The 22,965-nt window shown below is 42.5% G+C and overlaps 1 protein-coding gene across 2 annotated transcripts in view; it reads right to left on the bottom strand.

The window, feature by feature from the left end:
• SGCD (sarcoglycan delta) overlaps nt 1–21,798 on the bottom strand; it is a 401,695-nt gene extending 379,897 nt beyond the window's left edge. Inside the window, exons 1-3 of one of the 2 annotated variants that reach the window (XM_084536002.1) lie at nt 21,670–21,798; nt 17,923–19,528; nt 15,629–15,767 (exon numbers count right to left, since the gene is read on the bottom strand). The gene's annotated coding sequence lies outside the window, so the exon portion shown is untranslated. The remainder of the gene's footprint in view (nt 1–15,628; nt 15,768–17,922; nt 19,529–21,669) is intronic. The other variant, XM_084536004.1, reaches the window with a different exon arrangement.
• Between the last annotated feature and the right edge of the window lie 1,167 nt (nt 21,799–22,965).

Raw genomic sequence — 22,965 nt, 5'->3', positions numbered from 1 at the left:
CATTCACTTGAGCCGGGAATGTGCAATTGTAGGCGTTTCTCAGAACACCTCACTTACAGCTTCAGGTAAAGGAATTTCCTCCTGGAAGCACCTGCCTGTCCATGCAGGCTTAAGCAGAGACCTAAAGGCTGGTGCCCCTTCTCCCCAGGGGCAAGAGCAGCACCACTGGGGTGTCACTCTGCCTCTTTCTCTTCCTAATTGATGGAGGAATCCCCCAGTGACTCTAGCTCAGTTTGGGTCCTGAATGTAGATAGGAGGAAGCCAAGCCTAGGAGCTGGTAGCTTGCTGGAAGCAAAGTAATGGGATCCATGGTTACCAAGGAAACATGTTGATCTTTAGTATTTTTGACACTGAAAAAATGCACCTGCTTTAAATACAGATAAATCTGGTTGAAGAAGAAAATGTAACTGGGCCTAATTAGAGAAGCCAACCTGCATAACATGAGGCTTACTCAATTCACAGCCTCCTTTCATCCCCTTCCTACGTATCTCTAAAGACCACTGCTATCCCATCCACGTCTCCCTACCTAATTTTCATTTTAAAATGTGCTTTAATGACTGCAAGTAGGTCTGTGGTCCAGAAATAGAAGTCTCAAAGCACAAAGGGCATTATGTTCCCATCCACCTCGCAGGGCAGGCTGGAGCGAAGTCCAAACCCAAATTGCCCAAGTATTAGAAGAGACCTCTATGCAGTATTTCATTCCAATTGCCTTTTGGACACAATTTTACAATACCCAGCTGGCCTCCAGTCCCAGTCAGAACCACTATTGTACCTGATTCTCTCCACCCCTCTCTATTTTTCTCTCCCTTCTCCTTTCCCTGCATGAAGAATGTTTGGTAAAAATTTATTGTGGGTGGGATTTTGAGGCACGCATCCCATTAAATTTAATGGGAACTGAGCATCTAAATCCCTTAGGCAGCTTGAAAATTTCAGCCTCTATTACTAATGCTCTTCTCATTATAATAAGATTTGTACATGACAGCTCGAGAGCCCTGACTCCACTATTAGTGATGTGGTTCCGTATCGTGCCGCTCACGGCACCCGGTGTAGGCTGCCGTGCTCAGAGCTCAGCTTGCCACAAGCTCTGGAGCTAACGCCAGACCAGAAAGCAGCCGGTAATTTCATTACGAGCAGTGAACTTTCTCATCGGGGGATTTCCACAAAAGAAAGATAATGCCAAGGAAATCTGCCTTTGTAGTGATTCTTTTTTTTTTTTTTTTTTTTGAGAAGCATTTAATTTTAATTGTAATCATCAGCATCTGACGTGCAGTGCACAGCAGAAGGGATGTGGCTGTGTTGCACAGCTGCAGCACGATATCAAAAGGAAGAGTTTTTCAAGGGTTTTCGTAGACTTTGCTGTCTGAATTTCCAGATTCCACCACATTAAATTTTTCATCAGCATTCTGCTAATTTACTGAAATTATAATTTACTGAGAGGGCATGACTGCAAAGAGAATGGCTTTTTAAAATTTCAGGCACATCCTGCAGGTTTTCACCGGTAAGGTATTTAACCATGTTGGTGTTAATCACACCTGACAGAGCAACCGTCTTCATTCTCATCAGAGATTTTCCTGTCTCTTCTTATGCCACTCTGGCCCAACTGTGCTGTGGGAGCAAAGGGACCTCTGGGAAACCTGGGGAAAAGCGGAGATTGGTAGGACTTTCATGATAAAACCCTATATTCCAGTTGCTGAGCACTTTATTTTTTCCGCCGTTGTTCTTTTAGGGGGTCACATGCACCTACTTCCATCTCCCAGGGTGCTACATGAGACTGGGCTTTGGACCTCAACCTTCAGATCTGTAAAGATGTGCTGGTGGCTCCCCTTACTTGAAGGCCCAATTCTCAGAGGAGTCAGCGAAGTTCAGACACTTAAAAAACTTGAGACATCTGAGCCCATATTCACAGTCTGAGGACAGATTTTGTAATCAACTCTTTCTTTCTTTACCCATTACTGCTACAGCTGAGATTGGAGCTGAGGGCTTCAGAGTCTCTTTGTGCTGTTATGAAATTATTGGAATAAATTGGATCAGGACCTTTGGCCATGTTCCTATCTAGCGGCAGTGGTTACGACAAAGGGCTGGGAGCCTTCTTTACTGGATTTTATTCACTGCTTTGATGCCAGCTTGCCTCCTCTACCCAGATATGCAGTGCACAGCCCTACGTTGCTTTCTGTGCAGTTTTAATAGCTGTTCTCACAGTTCTGGAATGCAGGAATTGGCACCCTTGCACAGGCAAAAATAGTGTCTAAAGATTAAGTGATCTCTGCATCTGCCTCCTCAACTTACCTACCTTATGGGGAAAAAAAAAAAAAAAAAAAAGAAAAAGGGAAATTATGTCTCTGTCTCCTCCTGTCACCTCCATGCTTCAGCTGCAGATTTAGGCAGTGAGCTTCCTGGGCTGTCTGCACACAGGACAAAAATACGCAGTGCTTTTCATGTAAACCTTAATCATCTTCCCCTGAGCTTGGGGACATACCTTACTTCAGATCTATTTTTTGTTGTTTTTTTTCTAAGAAAGCTTATTAGGCCATCCCCAAATGCTCTATCACTCCACTGCTCCCAGGCAAGAGAGGAGCTATCCTCTATGGATGGCAAAACCTTTTTCATGGTCTTCAAGAGGTTTCAGAAAGGAGCAGGCAGGTCTGCCACACTGCTGCGGTGTGTCTGACTCACATGGTAAGGTCGGAGGAAGGCTAGGAGAACTGAAAACATTTAGGCACTTAGTATTGTACCTCGGCCTTGTCCCAGGGTTGTTGGCCATAGTCACCCTTCTGTGACTCGTAGAGGGACACCCCATACCCACAGGGATCTCTGGAGGTCTCAGCTGCATTGGTCAGGACCTGTGGTTCTCATAAAGGGTCCAGATCTGTGCTGCGTTGACTGACACAGAATTAGCAGACAAGAGTAACAAAGAGCATCTAGATGTTGTTGCCATGCAAGAAAACTCATAATTTTAAACAAATCAGGTTGGTATGGATTAGGTTGTTTGAATGGAAACACACAACGAGTTCACAGTTCAAGGTTGAACAAACCTTTCAACTTTGTTTTTTTCAGATGAGAAAATCCCTGCTTAAATCTTTGACTTTAACTAGGCAGGTGATTATTTTTAACTGCAGCTAACATACAATGTTCATTTCGGCAGAACCATCCATGGACTTCAGATGGGAACTTTGTTTCCAATAAACAATAAATGGCTCTCTGACTACATTAATATTAGACTCTCACTTGTTAGATAAGGCTGATAAATAGGCTCTTCTATGCCAGCAAGCGACAATCTCTGCCAGTACTGTCTGGCTTAAAATATGGGGACTGGTCTTCATCACAAAACATATAAGCACTGGGCTGAGGAAAGGAGCACAGAGAAAATGGTAAGGTTAAAAGTAAAGTGATCAAGAGGGTGCACGAAGATGCTGAAGGCTTTTCAGGTGCACATCTAGGTACAACAAGACTTTCTGAGAGTGCAGTAGTCTGGGATCCTGTGCCAATGCATTGCACAGAACTGAGAAGCATTTTAGGAGACTTATTAAGCAAGAGCATACGGATCTACAGCTGGGTATTTCCACTGGCATTGAGATCCAGGTAGTATCTTGAGAAAGCTCAAAGTCCTTGGATGCAGAACTCCTTTGGGGCTGGTAGCACAGCAGCAGATCATCCGAAGCAGCTTTCTGTCTAAAACCCCTTCTTGTTTTAGCAGCTTGAGGGAAAGTCAGAATCTTCTCCATGATGGGTACATGGCTTCACAGATTGCATGACAAAATTCCAAGTAATTAAAGAGCTGATAAAAATGGTGTTAAAGGAGTCGGTATTTCTTCGGGACACTTCAGATAAGCCAATCATTGCATCTTCAGAACAATAATTGTCTTTTCTTTGAAGAGAGAGATGAAAAACAAGATGAGTCGCTGTTATATCTGATATGATATGAACAGAAATCTGTACGATGTTATTAGAGATATGAATGATACCAGAGTTGTGGTTACAGGAAGGCTTTAGTAATAGGAAGGCTTTAATGTTTCTGATAGAGATCGGAAAACAAATGCAACTTATTACAGTGGGTCTCAAATACTCGACTGTGGTTACCAACACATTTCTTTGCAACACGGACTCTGAGTAAACAAAATGCTTAATACTGGGCTTTAGGGAGCAATAACGTCAGATAGGAATCTTCCTCGTAACAAATAATTTGGTTATAAGTGAATCAACATGAGCTGATTTTCTTCAAATTAAAACCAAAGTTAAAGTCTGTAAGTAACATTTTTCCAAAAAGGAAAATTGAACATTTAAGAACACCAGTTAGTGAAATTATCTGAAATGCAGATCTTAGTGACCAGACTGCAGCAGAAGAACTGAATATGTAAATTACAGATTCAGCCATCTGATACACAAAATAATAATTCTCATCTTCCCAGAACTGCGGGCAACACTTTTAGATTTAGCTTGAGCATATGATGAAAGTTTACAAAGCAGAGAGAAAAAGTCCAACAAAGAACCACAAGAATAACCAAAGTCCTTAAAAAGCACGAGAGAAGCATAAGGATAAGTCTCAAGGGGCTTAAATAAAAGCAAAGGAGATTTTAGTTAGAGATTAAGGGAAACTCTCTAGCATGAAACTAGTGAAATGCTGGGCTAAACTCCTAGGTGATGGAAATCCCCACGCAGGAAGTTTTGAAGAACAGATCAGACAGACAGCCACTAGGAGCAGTTAATTACATGTTCACCTCCTTTGAGGCAGAGAGATGGATTAGATGATCTGCCAGGGTCCCTTCTGCTCTTTTAATTCCTATTTTGTCTATGTATCATCTCCTGTTTTTACACCTCTTTAATGAAGCAGAGGAAGGAGAAGGTACAAGGGAATATCTCAGTTGCTTAGCCACCAGAAAGAAGGATTCAGTAAGTAGAGGGAAGTGGAGAGTGAAGTCCAGAGGAAAATTAACTAATGACTGAGATCTTTGATAGGAGAATAGAGAAAATACTCTGCACCCTATCCTGATGGTCCTTAAAATTTCCCATGAGCTGTGTCACTCTTTGCCCATGTTTGAGGAAAGGAGTGCACAGTCTATATGCAAATAGGAGCTGGTTGGAGTCACAGTACACATAAAAAACCCTTATGTTTTAGGGTTTTCTGTCCTTTAGCTCTTTACATTTTTCTCTGGTTCTTAAAGCTTGATAGCTTCCCTGTTGTACTCCACACAAGAATTGTTCCTCATGAAGAAAAACAAACAAACAAAAAAAAAAAAAAAAACATAGGGCAGTTGGTATAATCTACTTTCTTACAATTACTAATTACCATGGTGAGGTTAGTGCACTTCCAAGGCAGTCTCTGGCTGTAGTAGACTAATTCACTCACATCACACTATTATTGGGCCTTAAATCTCTGTTTCTCAGGCTGTTTGTTAAAAATAAAATGCTTCAGCATAAAAGGGAGTGAAACAACTGGGATGATTCAACCCACTCAGGGTGCTATATATTTCTTCTCTTCACTTTCAGTACCTCTGAATTGTAGTTCCCAGAGCAACCGAGCCTCAGTCTTCAACCACAATTTACATCTGCCAGGGAAAGGGATAAGAAGAGCTTTACACTGATTTGTGTGTTCAGTAATCCTCATTCCACAGCTGCTTGTTTCCACAAGAGGGCAGAGGATGAAGTTTGCAGTGTGTTGACTCCTACAGCATTATATATGACTGCACAGCAACTGTTTGCCATAAAGCAGTGGCAGCCATGCATTATTCCCCTATATCACCACAGTATTCTTTACCTACAGGGTTATTATGATGTACAGCATCTTGGATCACTTCTCTGGCTGATGTGCTGTATATTGCAGCCCCAGCATAGCACTTGCAACATGGCCTTGTGCAATTTGACTCTCTGCAGCACAATTTGAGGTCCAGACTGCCCAGAAAGCAAACACCAGGCAGTGAAATACTTCTAAGAGTTTTGTGCAGAGATCAGTTCCTCTCTCCCTGCCCAACAGTACCTGGTACATACAGAAGGATATGAGCCAATGGATGGATTTTATTATTAAATGCTTTCTTACTTGTTCCTCTAGAATAAATAAAAACAAAATGTAAGCAATCCTATTTTCAGCTAGAGAAAAAGATGCTGTCATGCTGGCATAGAGTATAATGGAATACAGTAGCACTGTATTTCATTATGATTCAGTTTGTTTTCATGTTAGTTGCTAGGGATTCAACAGCTTAACGTGAATTCTAAAATAAGATTAGTATTCCAAATAAAATACTTTTGAAATATGTGTATTTCCCATTTCATTCTAATGAGCTTCAGTAAATGCATGGTACTGCTTGTGGGCCTAATCTGAATTCAGGAGGGACGCAGTTAGATACAGCTATTTGGGACCAGTGTGGAAGTATTTGGGCAAATTAAAGCAAGAGGGCCAGGCCTTCTGGTCTGCTTTGCAATGGGCTCCACAGTCATCCAAGCCACAGCATCGGAGGCCTGGTGGAAGACAGACAGCACAGCCACTCATTTTCCAGCAGCTTTCAGCTTTTGTGGGACGGGCGTTTGCACATCATGCTTGGGACACAGAGAGCAAAATGGGGGGAATGTTTCCCCATGACCTGCTCAGGTAACACTGAGTAGGAAGGCACAATGCATCTGATTTCACTGTAACCACTCAACTCAATAGGGTTTAAATAGCCTTTTAAAAATAAAAATAAAAATCGTGTGTGCTCTGGAGCAATGACCACTCCTTCATCTGAACAGCCCCAGCTGCTCTGACACTCCTCTTACTTCATTCATGTGAATTACCACAACAACTCATCAGGCCACTTAATTTGCCTTTTTCTATCTTGACATTTGTCTTATTGGTCAATCATCCTCTTGGGTCAGCGAGCCTGGAAACAGCCAAAAAACTGGGCTTAGGCACAACTGAGAAGTCAGTACCGAACAAAGCAAGTTTGTCTGGTCCTTTCTAGAATTTTAGAGCACTGACACTGCTTTTTGGCAATGCAGACAAGAAAGTGGCACAGCACAAACCCACTGCTAAGAAAATGGCTACCCAAAAGAAAAAAAAAAAAAAAAAGAGAGAGAGAGAGACAGAAAGGGTAAGTTGTATTACAGGATACTTTCGGTTCAAGCTGAAGACTACTTCTACCTCCAGACCATGGCTGCACGAGGAGAGCCCGAACTTGCTTCCTCGCAGGCAGCCTGCAACAGCACAGCCCAGGAGGGAGCCTCCTCTGTCCTGCTGGGAAGGCTGCGTGTTGCTGGGGCAGCTTCTCAGCAGATGCTGCACCCAGGGAGCCCTGTGCTGCCCCACCAGCTGCTGTGCACACAGCTGGCAGCTTCCAAAATCCTCCTGGCTTCCTGCAACCACATTCACACTGCGAGGAGCCAGCGCCGCTGCATCGCAGCGCCTGGGAGCAGCACTGAGCACATGCACAATAAGTGCCTGTAGGAGCAAAGGGCTGAGATCCCATCCCTGCCCAGGTGAGATGCAGACAGCCTGTCCCCTGATGGGAGACACCCCCATGTCACGTAGCCACACACAGACTAGCAAACCCTCAGACCCATTCCCTGGTTCCCTCTCATAACCTGGCCAGTGGCCCCTCATGTGGGGATTATGCTGGAGGTGAGGGATGATGATGCCAGCACTCATCCCACCAGCCCCACAAACAGTAAAAGTTATTTACCCTGCTGCGACCCAGCTATGATGCTCTCCTCTCGGCAGGGCCAGAGCTTCCCACAAAGTACAAAAGCAACCAGGAGAATGAATAAGCCCTGAAGCTTGTGGGAAAGAGTTGTCCTTCACATGGCTTGGCAGAGCTAGCACCTGAGGGTCTCACCTCTCCTCCCACACTGCGCAATGTCACTTCTTTGCTGAGCAGTAAGAAAAACCTTTCAAAATTCAGCCCATAGTGGGACCACCCATGGTAAGAAAAATGAGTAATGCCCAGAGTTATGAAGTAGCCATGACTTTCTGACAATCTTACTCCCAGGGGACCCTTTTTGTATTCCTCTGCTGTTTTCTTTTTCTCTCCTCATTTATTAAGCCTGTATAAAATGCTTACCAAGTGGACTGCAGGTTCAGAGCTGAAGGATGATGTATTTCTAGCTAACGGCCTTTTTAAAGAACTAACTAGAAAAGAGGCGGTAGCATTAAACAGCAAGATAGCTCTGTAATTAGTGGGAGTCGTATGGGAACAGAAGACTGATATACTGGGGCCAGGAAAGTGCTGGAAAGAGAGCAAGTGAGGAAGAGAATATGCAGAGAAAGAAAAATAGCATGGAGGTTGGTGGGTGCAGAAGAAAAAGATCTAGATAGACCCCAGCGATGTGCATTATCGAGGAAGCAGACTGGAGGAAGATGACGCGAGCTGTCTGCGGTGGCATGCCTGCGAGCAGTGAGCGAGAAGAGAAAGGGCCAGACCAGCTGTGACTCCTGCAAACAGGGCACATCCATCAAGCAGCAAGCATATCTAGTGCCCTCCCGTAATTCAGTTAGTCACTCGATCCCTTACATGAGGGAACAATAAATTGGAATGCCTTATCACTGAGCGTAGGAGAGAGCAGAAAATATTGTGACATGAACTCCATTAGCTACTTCCACCACCAGGATGAGAAATCCAGACATTTCATTCCTGTGTGTGGTTCCTGGGCTGCTTAGGTGTTAACTCAAGTGAGCTTCAGTAGGATGACTGTTACTTAGATATAAAAATGTAAATTCACAAGTCTGAGTCCTCGTATAAATGAGAACTTTGATCCATATATTGTAGACAGAGGAAGCAGCACCCATAACATCACTGTGGCTCTCCACACCCACTGACAGTCCTCCAGCGAAATGGCATACAAGTGTTTTCCTACGCCTCACAAAATAATATCTGCCCCAAACATTACTGCGCATTTGTAACTGTGTTGGACCTATATAGAACCCATAAGCAAAGCAGCCTGGCCACGATAAATAATTATGTCAGCTCATGATCTTGTCTGGCTCTTTGGCCACACTATGCAATGGGCAATGTTTAATTACAATTAAATTGACTAATCCTACAGTACTGAAAAACAAATTAGAAACTTGTCTAGATTACTGTAGATATGCACCCAGACATGAGATAATTAGGCTGCTGGAAGGCACCCTGCCACACATTTCAAACTGTTCTGCCACTCTTCCCTCGTCACCCAAGGACATGCAGACATAAATGCTGAGACTTGCATCCCTTTTGAAATGGCCTTATGCAAGGTGTTACGCATGGCATGTTGAAAAAAAGCAGGTGCAAACAAGTTCTCAGTATGAGAAGTTATTAAAATAAATGCTGAGAGAGAAAATAAATGCATTTTATAAGGAGAAACCATAATTTAACACAGCAATTTATTAACTGAACCTACAGAATGGCTCTGATTGATCCAACAACAGAGTGTCAATACTCTGCTATTCCGTGCAGTAACAATTATGTTTCCCTCTGCTTTAGCCTACCTTGCACTTAATGTAGACTCACAGATTCTGGGGAAAAGTGAGTTCAAATTATTTTGATTTTTATTTTCTGGTCATATTTTAAAATTTTTTCCTACGGTGAATTCGCTTGTTGAAAAACATTGACTTGAGCGGCTAAAAATATTTTCTCGGAAGGGACTTCTTTCAGAAACTGAAATGGTTGATTGTTATAAATTGCTATCTAATGTCTTCAGGGTGTTTATATCTACAAAGCCAAGACCTAATCTGCCTTTTCACAGATTTTTTTCCAAGTTAAGCATTAAAAAGAATTAACTAGAAACTTGAGAATAGTTATAGTTTATCACTATTTTTTTTCCTAGGGAGCTGTCAGAAGAGTAAAACATTTTCATTCATGCCATTTTCCTCTTTAATATTCCCAAAAAGCTCTGAAATAAACAACAAGTTTCACCTTCTCTCTCTTTCTTATTTTTGTTTTGTTTTGATGGATTATAGAACTTCTAAGCACCTCTGAGGAAGTAAACTTTTACATGTATTCGATGGAAAGCATGGACAGGAGGAGGAAAGGGAGCAGAACTTCTATCATGTGGCTGGTTCTACCTGTCCACTCTTCAGTCTCCCACATTATCTACAGACTTCTTCAACATAATTTAACCTTGGCATAACTTTACTGGCATTATATCAGGGATTGTATTCATCCCAGCTGTGCAATACTAAAGTGCATATTAACTCTCTTAGACAGATTTGGTACAAGATAGATATACTCTTATTATACTGACATATACCCAAAATTACTCCCCGTGCTTTGGGACAGAATGCATTATTCAAGCAAAAGGCATTTCAGAATGTCACTTCATGTGGAAACAACCTATTTTAGACAGAACAAGCAAAACTTTCTGGTTCCCATTATCATATAAGCCACTACTAAGTTTCAACACTGGAGGATAATTACTAGTGTATGAGCTTTGGTACCTGGTATTTTGCAGATGTAGTCCAGCCCTTCCCAGATTTTATGAGCTGTTATTCCAAATCAAAACCCAGGGATGCATGAACACCAAAAGCCTCCAAGTCCACGCTCAGTTTGAACAAGAACCTGTATGTTCAACATTTGAACATTTGTTTACCTGCTGAATTAGTACCAAGCTTGAAGAGCTCTGTGGAAAATTTAAGCAAAACCTTTTGATGTAGTAGTTTTGTACTTCTCGATCTAGTCTCAGCTTATGCCAGAGCAGGGACTGTGGACTGCTGGACAATTCAGAACCACGGCTGCAAGTGCTTCATCCTAGCCTGGTCCTAAAGCATGGCCAGTGCTCATGCAGCCAGAAAAGTTCCTCTAGCAAAACTGCTTTGGCTGCTTCCAGCTCAAACTCTTAACCTTGAGAAACAGCGTAAACAGCATCTGTGCTGCTCTGTCTTGAGATGTGTTAGGAATGAGGAAGAATTAAGTAATTCTTGGAGCTAGAAAAGATTCAGTGCTTTATTCCTTTACATCCACTCCCTGAAGAGTTACAGCAAGTGTCCAAGCTTTGGTTTGTTTTATTGCTCAGCTGTGGTCTGGTGAGATGCTTTTAGTACAGTGCTGCTCCACCATCTCCTCAGACCTTGCTAGCATGAGGCTTTTAATGACAGAGCCTGTGCTGCATTTTCCTCTTGGCTTTGTCTGTGTATTGGTTTATGCACCTGCTGCTAAGGCCTTGTTCTTTTGCTGGAGAATCCTTGACTTTGAAGGGTAAGAAAAACACCCCTGCTACAAAGGACACCAGAGAAATCCACAGTGCTTTTCTGGTGCTTTGGTCGGTAGAACTGACCTAGATATCACATACAACAGCAGGAGAAAAATGCAAATACCTCTCCCTCTATATGAAATTATTCAACACAACAGAAAACAAAAGGATCTGAAAGGTGAGGGATGATTTATAAGGGCAGATGTGGGAATATTCTTTCCACTTCCCCAGCTGTGGATTTCTGATGTGCACAGCTGTGTCCTCTTTTTCACTGTTTGAACTGCTGTCTCTACAGCACAAGTCCCCTGACTTCTTTTTCCTCCTAAAATCTTTGCTTCAGCTTGATATTTCTTATTAGGCTTCCCCCAGAGATATATGTGGTTTTTAAGATATTAAAATAAAGAAAGACAACCTAAAAGAGGCCATGTATCTGTGCATAGGCACATGTGTGTGGCAAAGCCTGTCTCAAAAATAGTCTTCCCTTTCCCCCTTTGTGTTTTTTTTTAAATGTTTGCATAGGAAAAAAAAAAAAATCCCTTTCCAATTTCAGAGGCCTACAGCTTTGAACAAATGTAGTAATTACACTTCTCAAAAGCAGATAAGTGACAGGTGAAAAAAATTAAACTCACTTAGGCGAGGCAGGTTTAGAATATCTGTAATGAACTGAAATTACTGCAGTGAGTCCCCCTTTTGGTTTGAAAGCCCAGAAATCATAATCATTTGAGCTTTTCCTGCATTTCTTCAACACATTGCAATTAAGCTGCAATTTATGGTGTCTCTCAAGTCAGCTAGGTTTTTCACTTATACGTTTGCTAAAAGGATGTAGCCAGTGCTGTACGCTTGGTCAGCCAGACAGATCATTCACAGCTTTGCACCATTGGCTCTAATCAGCTGGAAACAAACAACAACAAAAAAAAAACATCAGGAACATGCAGGCTACTCTGGTTTTCTCTCCAGAGGCCAGCACAAATATATCAAGGATCAATATATCTAGGATAAAACCTTTGCAATGCTTTTAAGCAGTTCAAGTTGATGCACAAAAAATATAGTCTTTTATTTCCGAGCCGCTGCTGGGACAATTACAGCAGCTCTAAGCAACTATTTCAACCACCCCCATCCACGCCAGCTCTGCAGGAACTATTTCCAGTCTGCACAGACAGCGTGACCAGACGGGACCACAACACCTCAACCAGTGGGCACAAAGGATGCGGAAAAGGTCTTTACACTCTACTGTGAACCCCTTCAAATGCAGGCCCACAGGGACCCAGGCTGTGACTGTGCACAACCTGTAAGACTCTGAGCAAGAGATGTCGTGTGGGAGTGGGGTAGGTCTGAACATGAGACAGAAGCCAGGCCTTGCTCTGATAAAAGAAGAAAAGCGGTTGCTATATCAATTTCCTCCTGGTCTTTTTTAATTGTGACTCACTGAAAATAAACATGGTGAAGCACTTTAAAATAACCTTTAATTATCCCTCAAGCATTTCTATTGCACAGTTTAGCCAAGGCACTGTGATTCTGCCCATTTTGCTTTCCCAAAGTCTATTATCCATGAGCCCAGAGAGCTTTTCTTTCAGCCTTCCCCCCATTGCCTCTCCACCTTCCCTCATATTTCCTGTAGAAGGAAAATTTCCAGAGGAATGGGGCTATGCAGGGCTTCTGGAAGCCACACGCCCAGGAGTTCAAGGCAACACAGCAACCCTTCAAGTCCAGAACTAGTGAATGTTAAACTCTATTCATGGGTCAAGTGACCAAAAAGTTCCAATTACCAACCCAGCAAATAGATTTGTACCCTAAGCTAACGTCACAGGCAAAGCTCTGATTCAACTTCCAAGTCCTGCTTCCATCTGCAAACAGACACAGTGTTGTGGTTGTTCCAGCAGGAAAACTTTGATATACAGTGCTGGCTCCAATCACAGCTTTTGCATCCTTCATCTAAAATACTAAGTATTTCAAACAAAGCCATATATTTATAAATTTCATTAGTTCACTACAGTATTCCATATCATCAACTTGTGAAAGTTTGGAAGTTAACTACAGATTATATATATTTGATGCATACCACTGTAAATTGATAACAAAAAGATTGGTTATAAAGCTATAAAATGTTATGTTTTGTTTTTACAGCCCATCATTAATATTATGAAGTGTAGTTATGTTTTTATGCCTCGTTGGCTGACAAAAACAACCAGAATCTAAAGGAGATTATGAACTTTGTTTAATAGAGGTCTTAAGTTGACCCATTCAGAGAAACATCTTCTTAAAGGTTATAAAATACTCCTGCAGTCTACGGTACTCATTATAAATAGGTTAGTAATCAGCAGAGACCTCAAAGTCATAATGCACTATCTCCATCGGGTATGTAGTTGCTATGGTTCAAAAGAAAATAAGATCTGACATCAGGGACAAAAGAAAAAATCTTTTGTTGATTTTTTGTGATAAATTTAGAACGGCACTCAACAGTCAGAGGTAAAATCCACCAAGCTCACAGGGTGGAGGTTTGCACTGGTGAGGAGGATGGATTGGTAGGTGTGACATTTACCAAACACCAGTAAGAAATATGAACAGATAGGAAACCACTATATTTTTTTTAAGGTTGTGTGGATATACCAAGAAGCATTTGAGTTTGCACACACAGGGGCCCTCAGGAGGACAAACCCAAATTAACTTCTGAAATTAATTATTTTACTGTATTAACCAGAATCATGGCCAGTTTAAATTCTGATTAAGTATGGCCATACTGGAATTAATTTTATTCTCTTTGGAGGCAAATTATACCAAATTTATTCAAAGCCACTTACAAATATGAACTAGGAAACCCACATGAGGCTTTACTGGATTTAGTTGATTTAGAGGTTTAACTATTCTGGACAAAGCCTGAACATCTCCACACAGAACACATCAGTGCGTCACCTTGCATCACATGCTGCCCCATCCTGGTCTCTGCTCCTTTTTGGGTCTTCATATTCAACTTGCAATTCTACTTTTCCTGGAGCAGCCATAGGAAGCTTAGAGAACCCCAAAACCTACAATTTGCATTTGTCTGCACTATTAATAACAATGTACAGGCACAATGAAAGACCTATTGATGCCCTGATAGATTGTGAGAAAAAGAAAAGCAATTTTTTTTTAACCTGCATTTTTAATCTGCTCATTACACATATTGTTTCATTTTATTTTGCACTGCATTCTCTATTTGCTATTCACTAGAGGTTAAAACATCCAAATGAATCCTGCTTCCAGGCCTATGGTCCAAGTTGTGATTTGGTTAAGTAAGATTGGCCAGATTTTCTCCTGGAAAAAATCCATTCAAAATCAGGAAAATTATTCCTCCCAGCAGATAATTTGGCTTGGAAATGATATTTTCTTTCAAAGTAATTTAGCAGAAGCCTGTGCAAATCCAAGCACATTTCCACTGACTATGAGGGCTTCAGTATAAAATCAAAACAAAATCTGTACTTTTCCCAAAAGGCTCCTCATTTTCATTTGCACCAAACCCCTAACCATATTTGTTACGCATAACCTAGTTGATGGTTATTTCCCATTCTTCTTTTTTTTTTTTTTTTTCTTTAACCCCTGAAGAAGTCTTACTGGAAAATAGATAGCAGCAGCATTGTAAAAACAGCATTTTCCAATTTTCCACATCATTTTCACCTGTCCATCCCAGAGAGTAGGTTCTGGGAATTAGAGGAACACTCTTGTAATGGTGCAGGAGTCTGTACCATGTGTGCAGCTGGGATGGGCTGGAGATTGGATGGGACAGGCTGGCATTGGCGTGGGCAAACTCATTGGAAGTAATCACCTGGAGCCAGCGTCCAGTGACAGTGCATCTGCAGAGCTCTCAGGGAGGAGGACAAGGGGAGACTGAAGTGCACAATTTAATAACTTGGAAAGTCTTTGTATTAAGCAGAGATAGGAACAGGGTATTGAGGAATCAAATCCTGAAGTGGTGCTGGAAGCTCTCATACCCTGAGAAAATCTTTCTGATCTCTTAAGTCAGAAGATCCTCTGCTGTATTTTACCCCTTGATTCTAAGCTAGTTCAGAGTTTCAGATGGAGGAAATTGTGGGGACTGGATAAAGTACTGTGCTTGGCTTTTCCATTTAAACCACTAGCATTAGATGATCAACTTATGGATGTTTTCCAGTCAGAACTATCTGCAGGTTTAAAATGCTGATAATTGGTGAGTCTAAACTGTTGATAACAAATAAAGATTTACTTCGGGTAAAAAAAAAAAAAAAAAAAAAAAAAAAAAAAAAAAAACACTTAAAAGCCTTTATCTTGAGGAGTCCAGGAATAAAGCCAGAACCACATAGTTTAATAGATTTCACAAGTCAGCCCCATCAGGGGAGGAGAAGCTATTATACCTGAATTATCACACCGAAAGATCCTGCTGTAATCTCTACCAGAAAAACCTCACCGACCCAGAGAACAGCTAAGTTCAGTACTGGGGACCACAAACACCTACCTCCATGCACAGGATACAGAATGGGTGAAGACCAACCTGTAATTCATGCCACAGAAAAAAGAATCTCCTCTTGCCAGCACCATTCTGCCACATGCGTCCCAAGCGCTGAACATGGGAGGGCTGAAATCCTCTGCTCCTGCAGCTGCCACCAGCAGGCAGTTGTCACAGACACGATCTGAAGACATAAGATCCAAAACACAGTTGAGTCCCATTGTGACCTCAGCTGCCCATGAGACTCCATCCCACTCAGGGCTCAGATCACCCTGCAGTTTGCACATGAGCAGATACCATCACTGGGTTATACCAACTTCATTTACCAGTTAAGATAAACGAGACCAGGGGCATTGCCATCAATGGTCAGAAACTATGGTTCTGCCCCAGCCTGGCTCCTGATTTTCTAGTCTCAGGCCAATTGCTTCATTTTGATGAAGCTCTGTTTTCTGTTCTGCCTTTTCTCTACCCCTGCCTGTGAGGAGGGGGCTAAAAGGGGGTGTACAAGTCACAACTGTAGTCACACGGTGGGTATCCAAGTGGGGAGACCCCTGGCCCCTGCACTTATTCAGAGGACCATAACCATGAGGGCAATGTTAGGGAGCAGGAACAAATCGTGATGCACAGTCAGAAGAAGCACTGATAAATGCCAAGTATAACCTACACATGCCATGAGCATCATATACATGAACAAACAAACCTGTTGTCATTTTTAAAAAATCAATAAACAAACATTGTTTGTGTTTGTTTTTTTTTTAAATCAATAAACAAGTTTACACCCCGCTTAATCTGCCTTTGCTGTTAGGGCTGTGTGACATGAATACAGCAGCACGAGACACAAACTGTGACATTTATGACATATGACAGTGAATTATTATTGTTCATTCCACCGAATATATTCTAATGCACTAATAAGATCACTTTATCTCTCTCTATGCTGATACCAGTCTGTTTGCAGTAGATCTCCATCTGAAACCAGGGGGTTATCCAGAGTAACATGCCCAAATTCAAAACCTAAATATTTCTACTTCTCACACAGCTCCACTTCAGAGAGAAGCTCTGATAGTTCATATTTCATGTCCCTGCTGCCTTTTCTTTTATCCAGCTTTCATGTTTCTCAAGATAAGTATTTTTGTCACTCTCCTTAGAATGAATTACATGTGGTAAATACAGTCACTGTGCTCTGATCTTGGCTTGGTGAAAGCTTCGCGGCATGGTTAAAAAAAACTTTTAAAAGCTTGTACTGTAAGATTTAAGGTGAATATAAACAGCAGGCATGCTCCCAGTCTTGGGCTTTATTACAGTGCAGACATAGCTGAAGTTATCTTTACAAATGGGATTTTAGTTCCTGAACTCCTTTAAAAAATGTTACTTCCTTGACTGCGTGCAATATTTCTGCTGCAGAGTTGGAGAGAGTCGACATGGGTCAGGGTGAAGGGAATTATTCAGAACCTGGGGCTCTCCAGAGGAGGAGGAGGTTGGGAGCTGTGTGCTTGGTGCCTCCCAGAAGTTAAGTCCTAAAAACATTTTGCATTTGCAAACGAGACATTTACAAACAACTATGAAAACATGCAGTGTTTACTTGTTTCCCTTTGACAATGAAGAAGCTGAGGTGCAGGAGGCTGGCATTGCTGATTCCCCTGGAAGAGGCTGCCAGAAGTCGGAGTAGATGCAGAAACTCCGGCTCCTCTGCACCTGCTGTAACTGCGTCGGCCAGGCTGCAGACAGTCCAGCACAAATAAAAAGATATACCTGCTTGCTTTGTTCCTTGCACTGTACTAAAGCAGCAATACTGGTTTCCATACTTCCCTGATTACACTAACAGGAAATATCCCCATAAATTTTTTCAAGCTGAGCCTTTGTTAACTTCTGTCCCTTTAATACATCATTTCTGCAGCATTACGTTCACCTTTTCATAGTGTGCTTTTCTTTAAATGATAATTAGCTTCACTGAAGTATAACTTTCCCTCTCCCCAATTCCTCTCCCCCCACCCCTTATTTTTTTTATTTTCGATTTTCCAAGACACCAGTCTTCCCTTCCCTTGGAAGCACAAAATCATCTGCATGAAAGTACTTCCATCATTCCGCTGTAAAAAAATGTTATTTACCATTATGCCCAAGAGTAAAAGTGGTTTCTTATTCTCAAAATGCGGGCATGAAACACCCCTGAGCCTGCCTCCACCACAGCAGAACATATGCCACTTTTCATCAAACTAACTGCTTCTCTGTTCATTAATCTAAACTCCCAAACCAATCTAAAGATGAGAGGGAGGAAAATACAAACAAAAAAAAAAAAAAGTAAAATAAAATCTCAACAAGTTTTCCGTGTCATCTAATACCTTGCACTAAGCTGCCCAACCAGAAGGCTCTGGAAAGCTGCACTGGCTCAGGATGCAGCGGGGAAGGTGACCTTTGGTGCTGCCTCCCAAAGCTGACCGATGGCACTGGCTCTGCAGCTCTCTGAAAAAGGAGGTGGATCTTTTTAGACTTGTGTCATGCTGTTATTTCAACCTTTTTGGCTCGCAAAGCCTGTAAGCAGCTCCTTTTGAAGCTGATTGTCAATCCTATTTGCAGCTGAAGCTAGATTGGTTTTTGGAGAGACAAAACCAGCCCATCAAGCAAGCCTGGGAGGGGCAGTACAGAGCACATGGGAGAAGCCTGCCTAAAATGAGCCAAGTTTCTTTTCCAAATGTTAAGGGCAGTTGCATGGCCTCTGCTGCAATTCACATGCCTGTCTTAAAGACATGAACTTGAGCTTGCAAAACACCTGCAATTCTTGTGGTTCCACCAACCTTCCTTGAATCCTTTCCAAGCTTCCACCTGGGCCACATTCTCCAAGCTTGGGGTGGAAAACGTGGTGGGACTTCACAATGCCCTAAAACAGTGATTGATCTTCCCTCTCATTGTCCATTAGATTCCAGCAACATTTCAGGATGGTGCAGGCAGAGGCAGTAACAGCCGTAAATGCTCATTAAAAGCACTGGGCCCCATGCTGGAGCCAACATAAGGGAACAGCATGGAGCACCACATCAACACCTAGTTAGTTTTGCAGTTGTGTCAGACTAACCCAGCACAATGGTGCAACTCAGCAGCATGAACCAAAACGTCTCCTTCAGTTAATGCTCATCTCTGTTCTCTGAGCTCATCTTTCAAGAAAGCACCAGGCAACCAACAGAGCTGGGCTGCTCTGCATGCAGACGCACTCCGTTATTCAACACGTCGCTTTGGAGGGGCTGCACACAGCTGGTTGTGTGTAGGCAGCACCAGGAAAGCTTCGCTGCTGGAGGAAAGGATTTGCAATGACCACAGGAAGCGGGGCAGAAAGAGAATGAAGTGCGCTGGGCATCCCTCACAATGCATGTCCTGTCCCTGGGCAGTGAGGTGTGGAAGCAATCAGCACGGACATCACGGCACAGACATCACCGTGCTCTGCAGTCTGTGAGCAGTGCGAGGTTACAATGATTAACAAGGACATTGGAGCTGCTCGTAGGGTGAATTCACAACCTCGGACAGTGAGAAATTATCGTGATTAGCTAGTCAGAATGATTAAAATTTCACAGGGTGAACTGAGATCCGTGGACAGAGAGATGTAATGATTAAGTGGGTCATGTCCACCACCTCATCAGGGGGAGGCTCCGATTCACGGGCAGCAAGGCCGTTATAAACGTGGCGACATCGATAGTTATTAACCTGGCTGCGTCAGCGCTGGGCACAGAATGAACTTCACTTCACAGGGGGAGGCAGGGAGAAAACGATTAACAAAAGGATTTAGCAGAGCTCTCGGGGTGAATTAAGATGTATGGACAGGAGCAGGATTAATGCAAATGCATCAGCGTTGACCGCGATGTGACCAGATTCACAGGCAGAAGACTCAGATTAGCAGAGTCTTGTCATGTCAACTTGCTAGATGGCTCCTCATTACAAGGGCTTTGGAAGCAACTGTGCCTGCAGAATTCAAGGTTAAAACATTACCCAACTTGGCAACCAGCGAAATCAAGCCAAAAGGGGAAGTAATTATCTAGTCTAGACAGACCCTCGGTAACTCAGATCTGTACAAACGTTTGGATGTCTGTTAGCTGGTGCCAAATACATCAATTAGTTTGCAGGGAAGTGACATCAGAAACCATGTTGTTAGTCTGATCTCCTGGGCAAGGAGAAGTTTATGGGTTTTCACAAAGTGTTAGTAAAACCTTATGCAGTTCTAAAGATCAAGACCAGTTTGGGCACTCAACAAAGTGAAGCGATATTAGCACAGAGGTGATGAGCAAGAGCCACTTGCTTGCCATCTTTACCAACATGGATAGCAGGACATGGCAAGAACTGCCCAGCACCTCCAGAGGTGGTGGCAGGCACACAAAATCCACACTCAGCTACTGATAAATGTGATTAAACTGATAACCTTGCAGACTAAACCTCTCTTTTCACAGGACAGATACAGCAGCATAACTGATTACAGGCTGAGCTCTGCAGCTGAGAGCCCTCAGCACAGCTGGGATCTGGGAACAGGCCCCTCTGTGGCTGCAATACTTCTCTTCTGGAAGAATCTTGGGTCTGTGCCTCAGTTTCAAAAAACCTGGTGGCCAGTTCAGGCCAGTCAATACCAACATGTCCCAGCTGTGCAGTCTATGTGACAGTTCGGCTACTTCAGAAATTTGGAGATGTGCTTTAAATTATATGGAAATAGAAGAAACATCAAGGCAAAGAGTGAGAGTTGCTACTAAACACACAGAAATTTCCCTGAACAATGTCTTTTGACCACTGCAACTACTAATCAAACTCTTATTTTAATATTTTAGCCTAAGGCCTGTAAATGGCCTACCTACCCTTGGTTAAGAATAGAAAATAATCTCAGAGGTGGAAAACACTTCTGTTTTGAAACCAGAAGGAAAGCTAAGAAAAAAAAGTCAGCAGGGGATTGAAGTGTCAGGAAAAACTATCTCCTATGGGCTGGGTACAATGCAATTCTGTGTACAAACAACCAGCTAATTATTTCTTACTGCATATCAGCTAAGGCTGACCTGATTAAAATCATAAATCAGCCAATGCCTCTGTTTTTATGCTGTGAGAATCCATGTCTGTGTTTGCATATTAATTAAGATATGCTAAGTAATCAAAAATGTTTGCTAGGAAAAAGAAAATAGATTGTAACATGACAGAAGCAAACAGAAAAGCGTGGTACAGCAACTTTTCAAAAAGCTTCCCGTGTTTACACTGCACCCTTTGAAATTATGAGTAGTTTCAAACCACCTGTGATTTCCTTCCATCAGGTTTTAAGAGAAAATGCCTCTGTAGTTTGTATCCTACGACTTGTTTCCACTTGGTGGGAAAATAGCATGAAAGCTGCTGTCAGGCTAGAAGGCTGCATAACTTTATAAGCTCCAGCATATTTTTTTGGCTGTTCTTCCCTGTGTGCTATGCAATATCAGATTAATGTCACTGTTCAGCAAAGCTTGGAGTATTGATGTTGAAACATTAAAGCTATTTCATCAATACCAGGTTTGGAGAGAGGTCATTTATGGTCATTAGAATAGAAGAGCATTTATTCTGGACATCAGAGAAATCCCCATGGGTCCTAGAGATGATGCTGCAATCCCCATAATGCCATTAATATAATGGCCTCTTTCTTCTTTATTAGACTTTTATGGCTAAGTAGGATGTAGGGAAAACTATCAAGTCAGTGGAGTCCAGCACCCTACAGTTGCTCCTGTCACAGAGTCCATATGCTGTTCTCTGTTGGTTTTCCTGAGTGAGAAACAATGTTCATTAACTGATATCGCTGAGCCCTTTCTCTTAGCAGCTACGGGATGCTACAAGGCTAATATCTCCAGCAGGATGCTAAAGTACCCTGCCCCAGTTACGGCATACAAAGCAGCTGCAAATGCCCTACTTTATTTTATTCTCGCATTATGCTAATTCAACAAGGAGCACCAAAGGTTTGGGGTATTTTACTCCGTATTGTTCTTGGTCTGAGGCTCTCAGAGGCTAGAGGGCTGAAGCCAGCATCCTGTGTCCATCAGAGCAGTGCCTGCAGCCCCATAACAAGTCACGAGAATGTTTCTCATCGGGAAGTCAGAAGCCTCAATTACCTGCCCGAAGGGATGGAGTGAAAGATCTGCTGACACCTCCAAGCAGCTTCCCATGTCCTGAACACAGACACTTCCATCTCCCACCTTTTCCGCCCCAATTTACATCAGCCCAGAGACTTGCAGCATATTGGCCTCATTTTCTTCTCTCCCCCCCACAGCAACAGGTGAAAGCACCGTGTCAGTTCAGCTGCACCAACATGCCAGTCAGCTGGGTTAGGCTCCAGGGCCCGCTCACATTAATGTGCCCAGAAGTGATTTATGCAAAACGCTCCGCTAATTTAGGCAGGAGGTATACGCGCTGCATCTGTCTGACTGCAAGCAAAGCAAGAGGTGCTGCTACATTTGGATAACACTGCTGCAAAAGCAACGAACACAAAGACAGATGGGTTGAGCCAGCGGTGAGTATCTAATCCCAAAAAGCAATGATTTCCCAAGTAAAAGACGAGTCCCAGCCTCTCGATGGAATAACCTGCCGAGACTCAGCTAGCTGTCCTCACAGCACGCCGTTCCTGCGATAACACTGTCCTGCAGGGCAGTTTTGGGTTGACTAATGGCATTGCCTCTGCACAGGGTGAGGCACTTTGTTTAGCAATGGGCTTGATTCTACCAGGAGATTTCAGGAAAAAGGCCTGCAAAGATCAAAAGGAATAAATTCCAGGTTTGGAATACAGCCACTTCACCTAGTGCAAAATGCCCACCTCCCCGGTACGACACTGTACTCGATGTCCTGTAAGACAAGTGCAAACCAAAGGACTTCACCAAAGGAAACACTGTTCTCTGTTATACATGGGCATAAAATTAACACCTTGAAGAGAGCTTTACACATAAAATAAAAGTGTTTAAATCTTATAAACTCCTTAATGCTTTTCCCCTAGCATGGGTCCTTAAATTGCCCTGCAGAGAGCACTATTTCTGTTCTTCAATTTCTGCCTCTAAAAGTTTCACTAAACCAAGGAGGGAGCAGACCAGTTTCAAACAACCCAATAAAAAATGGCAAATAAAATATCAAGCACACTCCTGTAGCAAGATAAGTTAAGAAACCCTGCAACCTGCTCAAGGACGTTTGGTGCACTGGAAAAATAGAAGGGGGAAAAAAAAAAAAAAAAAAAAAAGAAGAAAGAGAGTAAGAAAAAGAGGCAGGCTAAACTCATCAGTTAATTATTCATTGTGAATTATTTACTCGGATGTAGTTAATTAAGAAACACTTTTAACGGGAACATTTCTGTCCCTTATTCCTGAAAATTAAGCTGTGTTTGAAGTCTGCCCACAGACACCACTGCAAGGCGGGTGCAGGAG

The sequence above is a fragment of the Aythya ferina genome (genome assembly GCF_964211825.1).
Source record: "Aythya ferina genome assembly, chromosome: 14".
NCBI lineage: Eukaryota > Metazoa > Chordata > Aves > Anseriformes > Anatidae > Aythya > Aythya ferina.
Note: the sequence above shows the minus strand (reverse complement) of the source record. Positions and strands in the feature narration are given on the sequence as shown.